This window comes from Diospyros lotus, chromosome 14, assembly GCF_014633365.1.
Source record: "Diospyros lotus cultivar Yz01 chromosome 14, ASM1463336v1, whole genome shotgun sequence".
NCBI lineage: Eukaryota > Viridiplantae > Streptophyta > Magnoliopsida > Ericales > Ebenaceae > Diospyros > Diospyros lotus.
In genome coordinates this window covers 11,178,755-11,200,563 of record NC_068351.1, presented here as the reverse complement: position 1 = coordinate 11,200,563, position 21,809 = coordinate 11,178,755, and positions in this window count along the sequence as shown.

Below are 21,809 nucleotides of genomic sequence, written 5' to 3'. Positions count from 1 at the left end.
AGCAAATTTAATATACTATATGAATTAGTGAAGAAACAATAATTTTATTTTATTGTGACTAAAGTAAATATTAGAAGACTTCTTTGTATACAATATTTGTGATCGAAATAATTTATTCACCCTCTTTATCACATATTAGGCCATCTCCAATTGAGACGACAAAACGACAAAATCAATCGATTATGCCCTTTTTTCGTCTCCAATGGGATGGCAAAACATCACACCAAAATGGTGTGATGAACAGTGGGATGCCATATTTGGCGTCCCACTGTTCATCCTTGAGGGAAATTCTATTCGCAGCCACGTTTTTACTCTCTGCACCTACTTTTCAATATACCTAAAATACCCTTAAACAAAATTTCAATTTTATCCTTCATCTTCAATACTCAACCACCCACTTGACATCACATTGTCTTCTGCCAGCGAAAGTCTGTAATTTCTTCTTGGCCGCCATAGTAATTATTATTTCATATCGCAAGCGAACCTATTTTCTTCTCAAATCTCTCATCCCTCTTATTTCATACCCATACCCATACTCATCCATTTTCTCTCAAAATATCAGTGACTCAGTCATTTTACGATCATCAATCATGGATTACTACACTCAAATGTTGACGAATAACTGGGAAAAGTTTGAGGAAGAACAAGACAACTATTCAGAAAAAGAATATCACACAAAAGTAAGTAAATCTCTGTTTGTAAGAGTGTAATCTGTGTAACAATGTTGTTGGCTCTGCTTGGCAAAATGGAGGCATTCTCGAATTTATTCGAAGGATTGGGGAAAGAATTGCTTCCCAAATCTCAGGTTTCGGGAAGCCTCGCCTTTCCCGAATCTTGCGATTCGGGAAAGCTTGCCTTCCCCAAATCGCAAGCTTCGGGAAAGGTCAGCCTTCCTGAATTCTGGAATTCGGGGAGGGCAGGCTTCCCCAAATGTTGGGGTTCAGGAAAGTTGTGGCTTTTCGAACTCTTACATTCGAGAATACCATGATTCCCGAATCTTGATTTTTCCTGAGCCCTCGTCTTCCATGGTGTTTTTTAATAAATTTGGTAAGTTATTAGTTTTATTTTATTGATTTTTTCTTATAGGAATCCAATTATGCAATTCAACAATTTGATGTTATTCAACAGTTTACTACTAATCATGTATGATAGATTTTTAATAATTTTTTTGAAATAATTATTTTAGTTAGAGACAAAATATATCTAAATGTTTTTTCTTGTATTAGTTATTTGATATTAGAGAAGCACTCATTGGATGGGCTAAGAAAATTAGAAAAGAAAATGGAATTGTGATAGTGATCAAGAGTTCAGAATGTGGGGCTCTTGAAAAAAAACCTAGAATTCGTCTGGCTTGTGAATGTAGTGAGAAGTATAGACCGTCTAAAAAGAAAGAAGACACAATAGGAGAATTAAAACGCAAGTACATAGGTTCAAAAGAGTGTGATTGTCCATTTGAATTGCTTGCTATGAAATTTGAGCAGTGGGAGTTGAAAGTTGTATGTGGACTGCACAACCATGCACCATTAGCTCAATTGGAGGGTCATTCATATGCAGGGAGGCTTACAGAAAAAGAGAAAGTAATTTTAAAAACAATGTCTGAGAATCTTGTGAAACCTAGAAATATTTTAATGACCCTAAAGGTAGAGGATGAGGATAACGTAACTACTATCAAAACTATATATAATGCGCGTCAAAGATACAAACTTATAGAGAAATGTGGTAGATCACAAATGCAACAGTTGATGAATAAATTAAGAAAATGTAATTATGTGGAGTGGCTTCGAACCGATGGATCAATAGATTGTATTGCAGACTTATTTTGGGCTCATTCGATGTTTATGGATTTATTAAAATTATTTCCACATGTCTTAATAATGGACTGTACATACAAAACTAATAGGTATAGGTATCCACTCCTTGAGATTGTTGGTGTGACATCCACTGAGTTAACTTTTCCTGTTACATTTGCATTTATGAATTATGAATACGAGAATAACTACACATGGGCTATGAGAGATTAAAGAATGTGATGGGACCTAATACATTTCTAAGAGTAGTTGTCACTGATAGAGAATTAGAATTGATGAATGCAATACATAAAGTATTTCCAACTACGATCACCTTATTATGTAGGTGGCATATATAAAAAAATGTACTTGCTAAGTGTAAGAAATTTTTTGATAGAAATGAGACATGAGAGAAGTTTATGTTAGGTTGGAATCTTCTTGTTTTTGCCTCCACTGAGATTGAGTATGAATGTCTGCTTTGTGACTTAATGGTTGAGTACCATGCATATGAGGACACACTTGATTATGTTAGAAAGACATGGTTGAATGATTATAAAGAAAAATTTATTGCAGCGTGGACAAATAAATTATTACATTTTGGCAATGTTACTACTAACAGGTATTCTTTAGTAAACTCAAATGTTATTCTTATTGTTTTTATTGTAATATCTCTAATTAATCTAATACATCAATATGCTTATGCTTGTTCAAGGGATGAGAGTGCACATGCGAAGCTGAAGAGATATCTGGGATCATCTCAAGGTGACTTTGAGTTATCATGGAAAATTATCAACTCTTTTATTGAGTTGCAACATACTGAGATCAAGGGATTTTTTGAGAAGAGTTTAATGTTGGTATAGCATAATTTCTGGCCAAAAATATTTAGAGAATTGAGAGGTATTATATCAAGAAATGCAATGAATATGGTGTTAAAGCAAACACATAGAGCTCAAAAAATTGGGGTGGATAAGGTTGCATATGGATGTGTGATAAGAAGCACACATGGTTTACCTTGTGCACATGAAATTGCAGAATTGATGATGGAGGGACGACCAATTCCTTTATCATTTGTGCACCTTCATTGGACAAAATTAAGTTTGGTGCAGACTGCTGATTTGTCATCCATGCTAACTATTGATCCAGAGTTAGAAAGTATATATAATATATTTCAGTCAGAACCAGCAGGAGGTAAAATCGTATTGAAACAGAAGTTGAGAGAATTAATAGATCTAGCTACGACTTCATTGATGCCACCAAGCGTGAAAGTTCGGATAAAGGGTAAGCCATCATCAAAGAATAAAATTCAGGTTGATACATCCACTCGATGCAATACATCATATTTTGAAATAGTATAGTCTATTCATGACAATACATCTCCAACAACACAGAGCTCAGTTAAGACACCGAATGAAGGTAAGCGTTATCGTACCAGTGTCAAACACAGATTACTAGGCTATGATGCTTCATTCCCATCAAATATACAACATTTTATACACAATATAGTTAATGTGGAGTTGGATGGACATTGTGGGTTTCGTGCTATTGCTGCGTTACTTGAAATGAGCGAGCACAATTGAAGGGATATTCGTATGAATCTGATTGAAGAGTTGCATACTTTTCGTGATGAGTATATAAAGTTATACGGATCTGCTATGCGTGTAGATGAGTTAATGCACACGTTTTCTTGCTTTGAGTGTGTTACACCTCGCCAACATTGGATGATTTTACCTAACATGGGGCATTTGATTGCTTTAAAATATAATGTTGTCTTGGTTCATTTGTCTCGAATGTAGTGTATTACCTACCTTCCATTGAGATCAGTCACCCCTTTAGTGATACAACATAGGATTATTACTATTAGTTTTGTGGATGATTGTCATTTTGTGCAGGTATTATTATTTAATAATTTATTTATGTATTTATATAATTATGTTAATATAAATTTACTATTAACAATTTTGTCTTATCATTTTGTCAGGTGTTTCTTAGATTAGGCTCACCAATTCCTCTCGTAGCACGCAACTAGCATAAATATCGATATGATATTTGTACGTGAATGGGAAACACCATATATAACTCGAATTCAAGCTTTTCTCTCTTATTAACAAAATTGTTATTACAAATGATGTCTTTGATTTAACTGATGAATGATCACAATTTATAAATGTGTATGTTTTACATTATTTGTTTGTAATATTTATTTGTTATATTGATTTGTTAGAAGCCACAACATTCCACAAAGTTATATTTCTTTGTTTTATTAATTTATTTCTTTAATTTTCGGGTAAAACATATTAAAATTATATAAATCATAATAAAATTTAACAATAAATATTAAAATAAAATATTATTACAAGTTATACACAATCCAAAATTATAATTTATGAATAACAACTATAACCAATTATGGTACTCGGTAGTATAATTAGTCTTAATGTCGAAGTGAACTTGATCTTAATTATCTTGGGGGAGATGTACCAGATGTCGATGCTCTAACATTATCGACATTATCAGGATTGAAGCCATACTGAGAGCCTAGAATAATATTTACCCCAAGACATGTCTCTCTCCATACATCAGCAGATACAGGCTCTGTACTTGATATTGTCTAGTCGAGAGCATATAATACTAGTTGATTATGCTGAAAAAAAAATTATATCAATTTTTTTAATTTAAATAAACTAAATTCAATAATAACTTAAATATAGCTTAAAAACTTACTACTTCAGCAAGACTGAGTATATCTTCTTCACCTTTATCAAATCTTGATCGATGTATAAGATTTTGTACAAATGGATGCGTAATAGGTCCATACCACGTTAAATATTTAGGTGTAAAATGCCATGAAAATGCAGAAGGTCTACCACGTCGATGTGGTGGCAATAAATGCATATCCCATCGATTCCAAGTATCATCAATAAATGTATAAATTACCCGATATGATGTCGTACCCGCACCCCACCTAACTTCAACAGGTGATAATAGGGGTGCGGGAACAATCTACATATACCCAAACTGTAGTAAAACCCTCTCAGGATGATATGGTTTTACAATACTTCCATATTTCAGACAAACTAAGAAAAATGTAATTTCTGGCAATGGATGATGTGCACGAACCCTCCGGTATAACGTCCAAATCACCTATAAATATTCTTTATTTTAAAATTTAATTTTAGAATAGATTAATTAACTTGCAAATAATAGTATATAGGATAAATACCTCATCTGGTGATAAAGCATCAATTTGCTCTCTAATAGATTGTAAAGAATCAATATCACGAACAGCCATCCAATAGAGAGCCCATGGCTACTCGTCACTATATAACAAGTTACATCTAATTCTAGTAAAAGGAAAATATTCGTACACCCATGCATGTAAATTTGATATAAACAATTATGTTAAATATATATAAATATATGATATAAATTTATAAAATTAAAATAATTACCTCAAGTAAGGTAAGATATCCAGCGATGCTCTTCACCTCTTGTTTAGTAGCAATGCCGAGTTGTCGATACAAATATGCGAGGTAAGCAGCTCCCCATGCATAATTACCAATCATACTTAAATTATCCAATAATGTCAAATACGCCACTGAAACTAATGTACCACTCTTATCTACAAATAAAGTACAACCTAATAAAAATAACATATATGCTCTACTGATATGTTCAATCTCTTCATTCGAAACCTCATTTGGTAGATACATAAATGTTCTTTTCAACCAATCTAATTTTACAAATGGTCATCGATTTTCTCTAATCTTTTGAACTGCTGCATCTAATGAAACCTCAAGTAACCTACATAATAAATCACTAGCTTCACTAGCTATCAAATGATGAAGCACATATACAGATCTTCCAGTTATTGGAATCTTCAAAATAACAGCAACATTATATAATGTTATACTTATCTCTCCAAATTGTAAATGAAATGTATTAGTCTTAGGCTACCATCTCTCTGTAAATGCTGAAACTGTAGCATGATTTGTATATCGATAAGTACATTCTAGCAATGGTGCCAAACTAGACCTTATAACAATATCACGAACACGAGGCAGATTATCCAATGACCATTAAGGAATTTTAAGGCCATGACTTCTACATTTTAATATGCCTATTTCCTGTTAAAAAAAATTAAAATACGTAATTATTTAAATTATAAAGATAAATTTAAAAAAAAAATACTGCTTCACTTACCTCTCATGCCCATATTGCAAATGCAACATGATTTTTAAAACTTTTTAGAATGGATGGATCATTAAGGCCCTTAGGTAATGGTTCAGAAATATCATCCTGCTGAGAGAAAGATGGTTGATCAGTTGGTTGGTCTTGATCAAGGCCGGGATGCTCCTAAACTAGTAAGGCATAATCTGCTTCTACTGCCTCTGAAATAGGTGGTTGACTAGAACTCTCGAGCCTTCTCATTCTTATCGTTGCAGTAAGACGCTGCCGAGACGAAGAAGGCTAGCGAGATGAAGAAGCTTCACCTCTTTTACCACGTACCCTACCTACAAAATAACACAAAAATATTAAAGAAAATTATGAACACTATAATTATAATAATAAAAAAATATTAACACGAACCCCAAGCCATCGAACCACCGACTCATCGCGCCTCCAAACCCTGGAGTTCGGAGGCTTGGGCCACTTCCGAACCCTGGAGTTCGGAAGCGGCTCGTGCCTCCGAACTCCATGTTTCGGAGGTGGGTTTCGGAAGCGGCCCAAGCCTCTGAACTCTAGGGTTCGGAGGCACTGGTAGCCTCCAAACTCTAGGGTTAGGAGGCGGCCAACACCTCTGAAACCTGGAGTTCGGAGGCGTGGGTCGCTTCCGATTTCAGAAGCGGCCCAAGCCTCTGAAATCCAGGTTTGGGAGGCGCTAGGCGCCTCTGAACCCTAGAGTTCGGAGGCGATGTTGCCTCCGAGTTCGGTGGCGGTGACCGATCCGAACCCAGGGTTCGGAAGCCGCCGCCCCCACCGCCTTCGCCAATCGAACCTCTCCGCCTCCAAGTTCAAACATTCCAACCCAAAAATGTAAAAATTACCTATTATCACCAAGTGCATAGTAGAGACGTGACTGTAGGAAAGGTAACGGCAGTGAGTGGGGGTTGCAAAGAAGCAAATGTTGTAGAGAAGGGGACGACGGCGAGTGGCTGTAGAGAAGGGGACGGGCACGATGTATGGATATATGAGGGTAATTGTAATGGCCCGCTAGCATAGAAGATCCGTGAGAGGGTCATTATTTGAGTGATATAGAACAATAACACAAACTAAAAACTTAGACACCACTCTTATTAAAATCATATCTTTTAAATCTCATAGCATCTCATAGTCATTTTTACATAAGCCTTTACACCGTGAGCCCACCTGGGCTTACATAATACTCATACATCGCAAGAAAATATAAAACATTAACCTTAACATAGGCACAATGACACCCAGGACCTAGTCTCGAGAGGACTCTGCATTTGCTATCATGACTCGATGATTTGGACTCGACTTTGCCAAGCATACCTGTAAACTTAGGGCTCTCTTACCTGGAATGATGGAAAGCAAACGTGAGTCACAAGACTCAGTAAGCTCATGAAAGAAAGGCTGTAGGGTACAGACAAAACTCTTCCCACAACACCCAATGCAATTCATGTCAACGCAGTCACACCATATCATGATCCATACGTGCCTTACTTCTGAATGCATAACATAAAGTTAACTACACATAAAGGAACTACGGGCCCACATAACCCACACATTGGCACCCAAGTCCCGTATACAAACATCTTGCAACCTAAAATAGGCTACCATTTCATCATTCAATAGGACCCGCTTTTTCCTGACCTTGGTCGGATTTTCCTGACATTCAACGTTTGGCTTTTCCTGTCTTCCCTCAGGCTTCCCCCGTGCTAATTTCTAAGGTCTTACCGTGGGTCTCATTCCCAAGGTCTTACCGTGGACTACGCTGCTACTCATACTCATTACTTAAAACTGCACATTCTCACCATGCAGTATAACAATTAGGAAATACAACGGCTTTTGCAGTATAAACGTGATGACAAGGCCCCCATAAACCAAGCATTAGGCCATGCTACGCCCACATAGGAATTCACACATGCGATATGTTCTAAATGGACCGACTCACCTAAAGAACCCAAATCGGCTCTTGGACCAACCGGGTCATGCAATTGCTCACACATCCCGTCACACACAAAGCATGTCCCGACAGTGAATGCAACCCAAGCCCTATGCAGCACACACATCATGATATGCACAAGCCAATGCGAGAATCTGGAAGTACCAGCTCTTCTGGCCCGTCTAACGCTTATCGTGACTGCCGATGACTGGCGCCCATATATCCAGCCATCAACTGCCACGACCCACGATCAACAGTTAGTGGCTTTGTACCCCTTACCCTTAGACACACTTATTGACAACATCAAACTTATACACTTCCAACTTAACATTTATTAAGCTACTCTCATGACATCTCATGCACCCGTAACATAACCATTAATATACCATTCATGTTCTCATTCCTTCTAATTTACATAAAACCCTTTCAACATGCATAATAGACTCTTAACATATTCCCATAATCTAAACCATATCATTTTCTAAGAACCTAGCCCCAACGGGTTCGGCATCATTCCCAAGGAAAGCGGAGCGATACGAAACTCCGTGATGGTCGAAATTAGAGATGGCAAAATGGGCCCGGCCCAGGACTGGGCTAGGGCTAGCAGTTTGCTGGCCCATTTAATGCCGGGCCGATTTGGCCCGGCGGGCCAAATGGTGGCAGGCTGGGCTGGCCCGCCGGCCCGTTAATCGCCCACAAAACCCCCCACCCTCAGCCTCGCCTCTCGCCCTAACTCTCACCCTCGTCTCGCCCTCTGTCATCCTCGCCCTCTGTCGCCCTCGCCTTCTGTCATCCTCGCCCTCTGTCGCCCTCGCCCTCGCCCTCACCCTCGTCTCACCCTCTGTTATCCTCACCTTCTGTCGCCCTCGCCCCCACCCTCTGCCTCGCCCTCGCCCTCACCCTCGTCTCACCCTCTGTCATCCTCGCCCTCGCCCGCGCCCCTCGCTCTCGCCCGCGCCCCTCGCTCTCGCCCGCACCCCTCGCTCTCTCCCTTGCTCTCCCTTGCCCTGGCCCGGGCCCCTCGCTCGCCCTCTGTCTCGCCCTCGCCCTAGCCCTCGCCCGCGCCCCTCGCCCTCACCCTCGCCATCGCCCTCGCTCGCCCTCTGTCTCGCCCTCGCCCCTCGCTCTTGTCCTCGCCCTCGCCCTCGCCCTCGCCCGCGCCCCTCGCTCTAGCCCTCCAGAAATTATGGTATCAAATAAAACAAAACAAAACAAAAAAAATTGGGCGGGCCCGTGGCAGGCCGGGCTAGGGCCAGCAATCTGTTGGCCCGTTTTTAAGCAGGCCGATTTGGCCCGGCCCGCGGGCCACTTGGTGGCGGGCCAGGCCGGGCCAGCCCGGCCCGTTTTCCATCTCTAGTCGAAATGAAAGACACCAAAACATCATTACATAGCTCATTCCACTAACAACAAACTCATTAATAAAATATAAGTCATATGGTGGTTACCACGTGGATTATTATTATTAATACGTGGAATCGAGTGTCGGTGAGGGAGGGAATAAAATACGAAAAATCACAGAGACTTTCACGAGAATTAAAGAACACGAGAAAAGGGTTAAGAGTTTGCTTGTATTTGGCTAATTCTTAACTTTTCTATGCTCCCGATATGAAGTAAAACGTTTTATATAAAATAACAAGTTAACAGCTCAAATTAATTAAATCTAACGGTATAATTCATATAATCTAGCCATGAAAAATACATAATTTTAACATACAATACTTTTACTAATTTTTACCCACTTTCCTGAATATTTTAGATACCAAATAACCCCAAAAATCTCATTAATTTCTCCCATTTTCCTTTCTTCCTTAAGCTACTAGCTACACCTCTTATTTCTCCAATTTCTTCCTCTGCCAAAAGCTCCAGAACGCCCTCATTTAAGGCCTTTAAAGACCCCCTGCTTGCTACCTGAGCCTCCCCCAATTTATATCAAATTAAGTGGCTTGGAAGCCACAAAAAGGAAGGGCTGAGAGGCAGCCACGTCCCCATTTCCCATAAGTTTATTCTATTATAATATTAATCATTTTCAATATAATATAACCTATTTTTCCTTATTATATAATATATATTTATACACCATATTATACATATATATATATGTGCAGCCCCTTAATTTCTCAAATACCTTCACTTTACTTGGCTTATTATTCTATTATTTTATTATTTTATTTTATATATATACATATTAATATTTATAATATTTTATTTATTTTAAACACTTAATAGTAATCTAAGTTCTAAAATTTTTTCCAAACTTTTGATTATTTTCCCATTCGAGAATACAATAAATTTAATATTTTTTTAAATTTTTCTAAGTCACAAATATTCCATAAATCACCAATCGATCTAAAATGTCAAAATTAATAATTATTATTTATCTCCAAAATTCTAGATGTTACAGTAATTTTGGAATGTAAGTGATTGCAAAAAGTAATAATAGTGGATGTGAAGAATAATTGTTAAATTTATTTTAATTATGACTGCGAAAAGTAAAAAACTGGCTACGAATAGAATTTTTCATGGTAAAAATGCTGTGGGAAGTTAATGCCCAAACTATCCTTCCCCTTTCAATGTAAAAAAATGTTATTCTCATTATATCACTTTTTTAATTTTGTTTTAGTATGTATAATTATTGATTTTAATCTTAATTTATATATTTAATTTGATCATTATTTTTAAGAACATAATAAATTTAAATTAAGTAAAAATAATTATAATTATTTAACAAGATAAAATAAATTACTCCATAATATTTTAAAAGTTGAGAACAACATGAGCAATACAGAAACGTAAACATTGAAAATTATTTTGGGGTTCCACTTTTGTACAAACAATTTGTGACCCGCGTGGTCTCAAGAAAAAATATTTTGTAATGAAACAAGAGAGTTGTAAGAAAGATATAGGACGGGCATTTGGGGTTCTACAATCTAAGTTTGCAATAGTTGCAGGACCATCACGCTTTTGACAAAAAAGTGTCTTATACGATATAATGACTACGTGCATTATTATGCACAACATGATTATCAAGGATAAACGTGATGTTGAGGCGCCAATTCGAGATTGGGTAGAAGCACCAAGTCTAGACATTGAAATGGTTGCTGATGAAGGCACTTGATTTCAAAAATTCCTCGCTCAACACCGAAAAATCAAGGATAAAAAGGCTCACATTGCACTTCGAAATAAATTGATTAAACATTTGTAGGAGGAATATACTAATTCTAAGAATTAAATGTCGAGTGTTAATTGTATTTTTTCTTTGTAATGCTTTTTCGTTCAAATAATCCCCTTTTGAATCTTATCGTATTAAATTATAAATCTTGTAGATTGTGATATTATGTATGTTATACGCTATTCCGGCATCCCCCCTTTATGGGCCAGGCTCAGTCCAATGGGCCGGCCCAATCACCTAGAGCTCGGAAGATCCCAGCGACCTTGTCAAATGAAATCCATACACCACCAAAGCCCGAATCCCGTAAAACAAGCACCTTGCGAGCTTCTGATAAAACCCCCTGGCGAGCTCTCGACGATCGACTAACGGGCTCGCTATAAAACCCTCAGTTCGCTGTATCACCTAGGTCGTTGGCCTAAAACCATCAACTAGCATAAGTGGTAAAGCTGTTGAGAAGTCAGAGGTAGGGTCTGTTCACTTTATCTGCAACAGCCCATGCCTCTCCTAATGAGGATCCCACTCCCGGTTTTGTATAGACGATAAGTGTTGTTTGTCCCCCATTATACAATCATTGTATTTCTTTATGTTATCTAAATTGTAAAAGCCTCTCAGTATAAATAAGAATTGTAGATATCATGAGGGGTAGGGACAGAGGGAATAATCAGATACTGCCATTCTGAAGGAATAATCAATCAGAGAGTGGTCGTGGAGTAGGCATCGTTCTGGCCAAACCACGTAAAAATCCTGGTGTTGATTCACTTCGGGGATCTTTGTTTTTCTTCCTCTTAACACTTTGGACTTATTCACCGTGGCCCAAAAACGAATCGGGGTCAGCTGAAATTGAACGTCGACAATGTATAATATCGTATTTAATTTTTTAAATAAATATAATATTTTATGTAAATATGTACAATTTTTTTTACATATTTAATTTGGAATTACTTAAATAATTAAGTAATTTTTTGAAATAAATTAATTGTTATGAATTATAGAAATAAGAAAATAGAAATAACACTATTCATTTGTTGTAAATTTTGGTGTAATAGGTTGGAGATGACTTGATAGGATAGTGTGAAAGTTGCACTATTTTAGTGTAAAAGTTGCACCATTTTGAAGTTTTGGGTTGGAGTGTTAGAACGGGAGCTGCTATGGCACACACCAAGAGGGGGTGAATTGGTATAATTAAAACTCTTGATAGAACTTGAAAACTTTTTGACCCAATTGAGGTTTTAGTGACTTAAAACATACAACATATGAGATGATAAATGTAAAGCAAGAAGAATAAAAGACACAAATGATTTATAGTGGTTTGGCTTAAACCAAGCCTAATCCACTACCTTAGCTCCCACTAAGGATTTTAAACCAATTCACTAAAACCTCCTACTTACACAAGTAAGCCCTCTAGCTACACAGGCTAGGAAATACAACCTCCCAATTTAATGGGCCATTTAGCTACTGCTAAGAAAAATACAACCTCCCAATTTAATGGGCCCTCTAGCTACACAAGCTAGGAAAATAGAAACGATTCAAATGAAAGAGATAAGCTAAGAGTTAACACTCTTAGTTACAAGTTCTCTCACAATGAAAAATAAGGCTTAACAATAAATTTACAATGATAGAACAGCAAAGCCTTGGAGAGAAAAATAAAATAATGAAAGCCCAAACACTGTAAGCTCGAATAAAATTGTTTGCAATTGCTAGATCATCTCGTTTCCGTCCATTAGCCTCTCCTTGATCATCCATGAGTTGTATATATAAGCATCCATAAAGATTGAAGAAGAAACTAACCGTTTTTGTGACCGTTGGAGTTGAAAAACTAGCCGTTATAAAATTATGTGAAACACAATAGTCGACAGAGAAAAGGATTAGTTGACTATTTTTACATGTAAAGCAAGAAATAGTCGACAGACAAAACGAATAGTCGACTATCTTATAACACAAATTTTCAATAGTCGACAGACACATTCCAATAGTCGACAGATGCAAAAATGTGAAGAAAATTTTAAAACTTATGAAAAAAAATAGTCGACAGACCAAAAGGCATAGTCGACTATCCTTACTCGATAGTCAACAGATGTTAAAATAGTCGACAGATGCTTGAATAGTCGACAGAACAATCAAAATAGTCGACTATTTTGAGGAATAGTCAACAAAATGAAAAACATAGTCGACTATCCTTTTGAAAAGATTGAAAATTTATCAAATCCTCATTTGATTCTTTTGAATCCTCATTTTGATTATTTTGAAAGCAAGTTGAGATCATCAAAAGTATATTTTGAAACAAATCACTCTCAACAAGCAAGTTTTTCAAATCACTCTCAACCATACTCAATATTTCTTCTATAAGTTTTCATATCTTGCTTCAAAACTTATATACTAAAAATTCATTTTCTCATTCATATAATCCACATAGTAGAAATTGATTTTCATATAGTCATTTATCAAAACCATTCATTACCAAGAGATATTAGATATCAAAATACTAGGAGATAGTTTTCTAAAATGAACACTTTCTAAAATGAACACACTTTCAAAAACGTGTTCTAGTTGGTCTTTTGCCTTAGAATTATTTTGACTAACGATTTCAAGGAGATTCTTTTTAGATCTTAAAACTTGTTTATGCTAATCTCCAAATAATATAAAAGATCATAGATCATTTTAACAAAATACTTTGAAATTGATTTTTGTTTCCAAACCATATGCTTTGATTGAGAAAAAAATACATTTGAAATTTTTCATCATCAAAACTCAACACAAGAGTAAAATATCATGGAGATGGTCTTAGCATCTTTAACCCATTGCAACTTTTGACTCTTGATATTGTAACGTACAATTACCCATTTATCTCCTTGAATAATTAATATTTAAACAATCATTAATCATATTTATCTGCTATTTAATATGTCTAAGATATATTTTTTATTTTTTATTCCTAAATATTTATCTGTTGTATTCAATAAATTAAATAATTTATTTTTTAATGCATTGGAACTACTGTATTCAATAAATTAAATAATTTATTTTTTAATACATTGGAACCTATTGTATTCAATAAATTGAATAAATTATTAATGAATAATTCATTTTTTGGTGCATTAGAACTAAGGCTGGCAATAAGCCAAGCTGAGCTGAGCTAGGCCTAGCTCAAGCTCAAATCGATTGATTTTAGCTTGACTCATAGCTCAACTCGAGCTCGATATGAGCTAATTTTTTTAGCTCGAGGTCGACTTGATGATGACTACGAGCTGGCTCGGCTCAGCTCGAAACTGACTATTATCTTACTTATATGTATATATATATAAATAATATATTTATAAAATTATTAAGTATATATTTATATTATTGAGTATTAAGGAATAAATATTTTTTATTTAATAAATTTATAAAATTAATATATATATAAGTATATCGAGCTGGCTCGTGAGCCAAATGAGTCGACCTAATGGTAGCTTAAGCTCGGCTCATTTGTATCACAAGCTAACTTATTGAGCCAATTATCAATCGAGTCTTGAGTTACCTCACGAGTAGCTTGACTTATTGCCACCCCTAATTAGAACCTGTTGTATTCAATAAATTGAATGTAGGCACATTCGGTAATATTTATCTACTTAAAGAATTAACGTTGAAACCATTATCAATCATATTTATTTACTGTTTAATGTGTTTAAGATATATTTTTTTATTTTTTAATTCCTAAATATTTATTTGTTGTATTCAATAAATTGAATAATTTATTTTTTTGATGCATTGTAATTGTTGTATTTAATAAATTGAATGTAGACACATTCGGTAATATTTATTTATTTGAAGAATTAACGTTTAAACCATTATTAATCATATTTATCTGTTGTTTAATGTGTCTAACATATATTTTTTTATTTTTTAATTCCTAAATATTTATATGTTGTATTCAATAAATTGAATAATTTATTTCTTGATGTATTGAAGGTGTTGTATTCATTAAATTGAATAATTCATTTTTTTGTGTATTGAAGTCTATTGTATTCAATAAATTAAATGTAAGCAAAGTAATAGCTTGGAATAAAAAAATTAACACAGTTTAGGTGTGAAACTGTGTAAGTCAACTACTAACTATGACTATCTTACTTTTATATATGTATAAAAATATTTTATTGATGGTTAAATCTTTTTGAAGAATACTTTCTCACGCAAAAACAATACTTTCTCAGTCTTAATTAAAAAAAAAATTCCAAAGTGGGGGTCTCTTACGAGCGAAAGACAAAGGTTTAAGTTACTTGTGATATAAATTTTTGAGAATATACATCTTTGCAATTAATAAGATAATAGGAAAGGACACCTACTACCAAATATGTCAAAATAGGGGTAAGAATGATTTCAACTTCCCTCGCATGCGGTCAAGAATGGGTGAGGAAATATTTGTTAAAAAAATAAGATAAATAAAATATAAAGATATTATTAAAATATTTTTTAAATTAAGAAATGAAATGATTAAAATAAGATGGAGAAATATTTTAATATTTTTATTAGATTATTTATTAAATTTATTGAAATATATTAAGAATTGTACTTTTTTTATATATTTGTTAAATGTATATGATAACTATATATCAAGATAAGGATTTCTTTTTATTAAAATATCTCTATTACTAAACTCATTCAAAACTATATGTTAATATCACTAACAAATTTATGATTAAAATAGTATTTTATGATTAATGTGAATTGTCAAAATATTAAAATTAAAATTAAAATTTTATTTTTTAAATATATATTCAAAAATAACTCCTAAAAAGACTCATAAAGTAGAAATAATTATTGATCTAATTACAATAATTTCACATAATTAAAAATTACCAAAACATATTTTTATAATAGATAATAAAATATAAAATTAAATAAAATAATTTAAAAAATTGGTGAAAAGAATTTGTATTAGATAATAAAATATATATTGTTAAGTTCAAGGATAAATAAATATGATTTTGATGATAATAAAAATATTTTCATGATAAAAATGTATTTTTTATTCATACAAAATGTAAATTTATTTTAAATTAAAAGTGGATTCTCTTTAGATATGTTTCCTTGTTTTGATCATTTATGTCTCAAAAGTTTATATTAAAATTTTCATATCTTGATAAATGTATTTCTTATGCATGTATAAAGAAAATTTATTTTGAATTAAAGAAAAATTATTTCGAGACATATTTTCTCTTAGTCATGCAAAAAGTAAATTTATTTTGAATTAAAAGAGAATTATTTTTAGACATATTTTCTTATTTTAATCATTTATGTCTTAAAAGCTTGTATTTGAATTTTAAAATATTGAATTAAAGAAGAATTATTTTTAGACATGTTTTCTCTTACTTATGCAAAAAGTAAATTTATTTTGAATTAAAAGAGAATTACTTTTAGACATGTTTTCTTACTTTAATTATTTATGTAAACACCCCCACCCGAACATCCCAACCACCCAAACTATCCGAACGGGAGCGCCTATAAAAGGAAAAAGAATGAAACATAAGACAGAAACCACCCAGGCATGCATACACAAGAATTAAAACAACAGAAGCTATGCTATACATATGCATGCATTACGGGTACTTTGCTAGCACAGCAGTCACACGATAAATAAATACAAACAGACTTCTGTGCCGACATACAAAAGACACGAGGAATGACCCGGCACAGTCAAGAATAATAGGGTAAATTCTACTCAAATATCAGAGTTGACGGGGACTGACAGGGACTGACAGAACTGCCTGTACACCATACCGACTTTGCCGCTAAACGCTGACTCCCTTGCCCTTGGTCCACGCTGCCACTACCTGGAATAATGAAAAGTAAAGTGAGTCAAGAGACTCAGTAAGCATAAAGAAAGAAAAGATGTAGGCTGAACAAATCCAATAAACCCACCCCAGAACACTAACCTCCAAGCACACACAAGCCATGAGACACCCAACATAACATATAAAAGTGTAAATAAAAGCATATATCGATCCTTGGGGCCCACACAAGACACATGGCACCCAAGTTCCATACCAATCTGCCGTTGTCCTGAAAGGCAACATATATCTCCAACAAACTTGTGTGTGCCATCCCGTGTTGGTGCTCCCGTCACTCGTGTGCTCGCATCGATATGTACACGAGTACGGGATGCATGTTGGGGTATTCATTTATTAAGTATGCTTGGACACGGGCATTCTAGCATGGTTAGATTGCATCTGGCACAGGCATATGCATCACATGTGGTTTACTGTGTGGGCGAGGCATGACTTGATGTATGGATGTATGGGCGCCAGTGTATCACATTGATGCTCACTATGCCACTACATTTTTATGTGCATTGTATGGTTACTAGCAGTTCACAGTTCTCAGACGGGAGGACCGTTCCAATGGAGCCTACGGCTTGGTTATTCTATAGCTCGAGTGTCGGGAGGCGTGTGCATATCAAATCATGAACGATAATACAACATATCAAATCATGCAATAAATCACATAATGGCAAAGTTAATCAGCAGTGTTCGGCACCGGTCAACGGTTAGTGACTAGGAGTGTCCACTCGACGGTCCACTTCAGGGCTGTACAATAGTTTACACCACGTCACCAAACAGTCGACCCTTGTCCCACTGCTCGATAGCTCTAGCTGACCCACACTCGAGAAATCTATAAATAAACCCGTACCACTAAGAACCTAGTCCCCAAGTTGGGTTCAGCATTATTTCCAAGAGAAGTGGAGGCGGTGCAAACCCCCGTAGGCTCACAACAAATAAAGTTCTAGAAGTCCCGGGTTTAATTTAAATCATACCAAATGAATAATAACTCAATAAATAATGCTAGGCGCCGATTTAGCGTAAGGGAGGGGATAAAATACGAGAAACCACAGAGTCTCTCATAGGAATTAAAGAACATGAGGAGAGGGTTAGGAACTTGCCTTTACACGGCTGTTTCTTGCCTTTCTTGCACTCCCGTGCGAAGTAAAATATTTCCCGGCAATAAATAAAATCGTAACTTTCATTAAGTAAATCTAACTGTGTAATATAAATAATTTAGCCGTATAAAATTCTTAAAAATATTACGCTTCTGATACTTTTTACCCACGTATGCACGCCGCAAATAAAACCTCAATGAATCTCCTATTTATTTTAAATTAAATCATGCTAATAAAATCCTCAATTTGTATAATTAATACACGAACGTGAAACGAATTAAGGAAATGCGTGGAATTCATAAAATGGAAGGAGCTCACAGAGGAAGTAAAGAGCTTGTCTCGTTTCAGCAGATTACAGCGTTTTCACGCTTATATGCCACCAAATTAATATACGCTGCAAAATAGCATAACTTCCAAAAATTAATAAAATTGGACCTAAAATTAAATTTCAACTCTACAGAATGATTAATACATAATTCTCTACTTATCTGGCTAATTAAATTACGATTAAACCTTGATTAAACCCTTAATTTCTCTCATATTTCCCTCTTCGCGCGCCTTCTTCTTCTCTGGGCATCGCTTCTTCTTCTTCTTCTTCAAATTTTTCTTTAATTTCTACTACTTCAAGAACTCCCGATTTGGGCTTAAAAGAATTAAAATTATTAATTAATTTTTAAAAATTCAATTCACCCCCTCTTGGGTATTTCTCTGGACAACATATATGGAGAGAGAAATTTAAATTTTAAAAATGTATTAAATAATATTAATTATTCTATAAGAGACATATGAATAATTTAGACTTGTTTGTAAAGTATTAAATAAATTTATTTGGACTGGTATTAGATAAATTTATCTATAAAAAGTCATATAAGAAGTTATATGAGGATTTTTTCGAAAAAAATCATATAAATTTAACAAACACGTTAAAAAGAATATACATTCAAAATACTTTTCATATTTAATTTTTTTATCACATATATCTTACACTACAAGAGTTTTGACTTTTTCCGGCAGTGAGAAAACCGCCGGGAAAAGTTAAAAAACTGCCGGTAAAAGTTTTACCGGCGGTTAAAAAACGCTGGAAAATATCTTTTACCGGCGGTTTTAATAAACCGCCGGTAAAAATAATAATACCGGCGGTTGTAGAACCGCCGGCAAATGAAATATTTTACCGGCGGTTAAAAAACTTTTCCTGGCGGGTTAAAAGCGACTTAGTAAAGTGCTGAATATTTTTACCGGCGGTTTCAAAACCGCCGGTAAAAGTAAACCGCCAAAAAAAAAAATTTAAAAACCTGTATATATTCATTATAAAAAAAATATAAACCTGTATTGTAACAAAAAACCATGGCTGAACACATAGCAATTTGAACTCAGTAAAATGAAATACATAGCAAGCAGATAGTATTAAAACTAGAAACAGGCTGCCGATGCAATAAAATCAAAGCCAAAAGAATTAGGAACCACAGTGAAGTTCAATAGTGATGATAATAATTACCTCATTCAGAGTATCCAACTCTGAAATGGCCTCATCAAAAGCTTGCTTTGCAAGATGACAAGCCCTGACAGAAGCAACTCATACATCAAATAAGACATTAACCAATTTGTACAGATTTCAATTAAATAGAATGCACTGCTAACCTGGTGAATTCATAATCTCATAATAAAAGACTGAGAAATTCAGGGCCAATCCCAATCGAATGGGATGTGTTGGAGGCAAATCAGCCTCTACTGTAGCGGTAGCTGCCTGCAAGAACATTTAGTTACAGAACATGAGAGAGAAAGAGAGAGAGAGAGAGAGAGAGAGAGAGAGAGCAGCATTTTTCATGCCATGTCATTCAACCACTTTTAGCTTTTTATAAGTAAAAAAGAAAGGGGGGGGACACAAAGAGCCACTGGAACCAGCCATATCTTAAATGGAAAACAAGCTGCATTTTGTAGCAAAAACCAGACACCAATTCCATACAATCAGCATTCAACATAATCCAGAGCTCTGAAAACCCAACTGTGAAAGAGCAAGGGGGAAGACAATCATAAACAATGCTGAAAAAACAATGTTCCCAAAACACAATACCCAAAAACTAGTAGTGGAGCTGAAGCAACCCAAAAACTTCATCTAAACAGAAAGCAAAACAACCAATCTGCTACATAGACACAATATCCACAATGCTTGATGAAGATAATTGTAATACCCCGAGAGCCTAGAGAAGTTAGTATATATCGAGGATAGTGTAAGAAAGGAAACAACACCAGCTGGATACCTTTTGGGCTGAATGTTGGCAAAGAACTCCCAAGTTAAGCGTGCTTGACCTGGGGCAATCCAAGGATGGGTGACCCCCTGGGAAGTTCGTGTAGGCCCGTCAGGGTAAGTTGTTCCGAATCTTCCTATCGCTCGAACGGGATGTTACAAATGGTATCAGAGCCGACCCTTGGCGAAAGCGGTCCGATGAGGGCGGGGAGTGGCGCCGGGGCTCGAGGGCCTGTACAAGGAGCGGCTTCTGGCAGGCTTCTAGGATGGCAGCCCCCAAGGGGAGAAGGTCTGGGACCAGTTGTAAGGTCGCATGACGAGGACGTCATGTGCTTAAGGGGGGGAGAATGTAATACCCCGAGAGCCTAGAGAAGTTAGTATATATCGAGGATAGTGTAAGAAAGGAAACAACACCAGCTGGATACCTTTTGGGCTGAATGTTGGCAAAGAACTCCCAAGTTAAGCGTGCTTGACCTGGGGCAATCCAAGGATGGGTGACCCCCTGGGAAGTTCGTGTAGGCCCGTCAGGGTAAGTTGTTCCGAATCTTCCTATCGCTCGAGCGGGATGTTACAGGTGGTATCAGAGCCGACCCTTGGCGAAAGCGGTCCAATGAGGGCGGGGAGTGGCGCCGGGGCTTGAGGGCCTGTACAAGGAGCGGCTTCTGGCAGGCTTCTAAGATGGCAGCCTCCAAGGGGAGAAGGTCTGGGACTAGTTGTAAGGTCGCATGACGAGGACGTCATGTGCTCAAGGGGGGGAGAATGTAATACCCCGAGAGCCCAGAGAAGTTAGAATATATCGAGGATAGTGTAAGAAAGGAAACAACACCAGCTGGATACCTTTTGGGCTGAATGTTGGCAAAGAACTCCCAAGTTAAGCGTGCTTGACCTGGGGTAATCCAAGGATGGGTGACCCCCCTGGGAAGTTCGCGTAGGCCCATCAGGGTAAGTTGTTCCGGTTCTTCCTATCGCTCGAGCGGGATGTTACAATAATAGTAATCCCTAATTTGAATAGGCTGCACGAAGTCACAATCATAGACTTCTAATAAGTTTAACAATGTTCAAATGATCTCATAAGATAGTCTTAACTTTATAGAATATTACAGGGAAAAAAAATTTTTATAGAACTCAGCACCAAAATTTTGGAATCTAGACCTATTTGATTTCATACTTATTAATGACAAGTCCAAAAATAAATGACTACTCTTTAATGTCCTTTTGAGTAGGCTGAGCATGGCATTGAACTAGTTACATTCCCTTCAATCTAATGATTCATTAATACATACTAGTGTTTCAAGTGTTTCAGGGCACTCTTCATACTGAATGGTAAACAGGTGATAATGCCAACAATAACCATAACAACAATCATAAGTTCTTAACAAATAAGTATTAATAGAAGTAATACTACTTTAGGCCTAACCAAGACAACACAATTTCAACCACTTCAACATTTTAATAAAGTCTAATAGTTTACCTAGTTCATAGAAAATCAATGGCAATGAATGTCCACAGAATCAATAGAACATGTGCATAAAAAATTAGCACATGTTTGAGGAGAGAGAAACATCTCA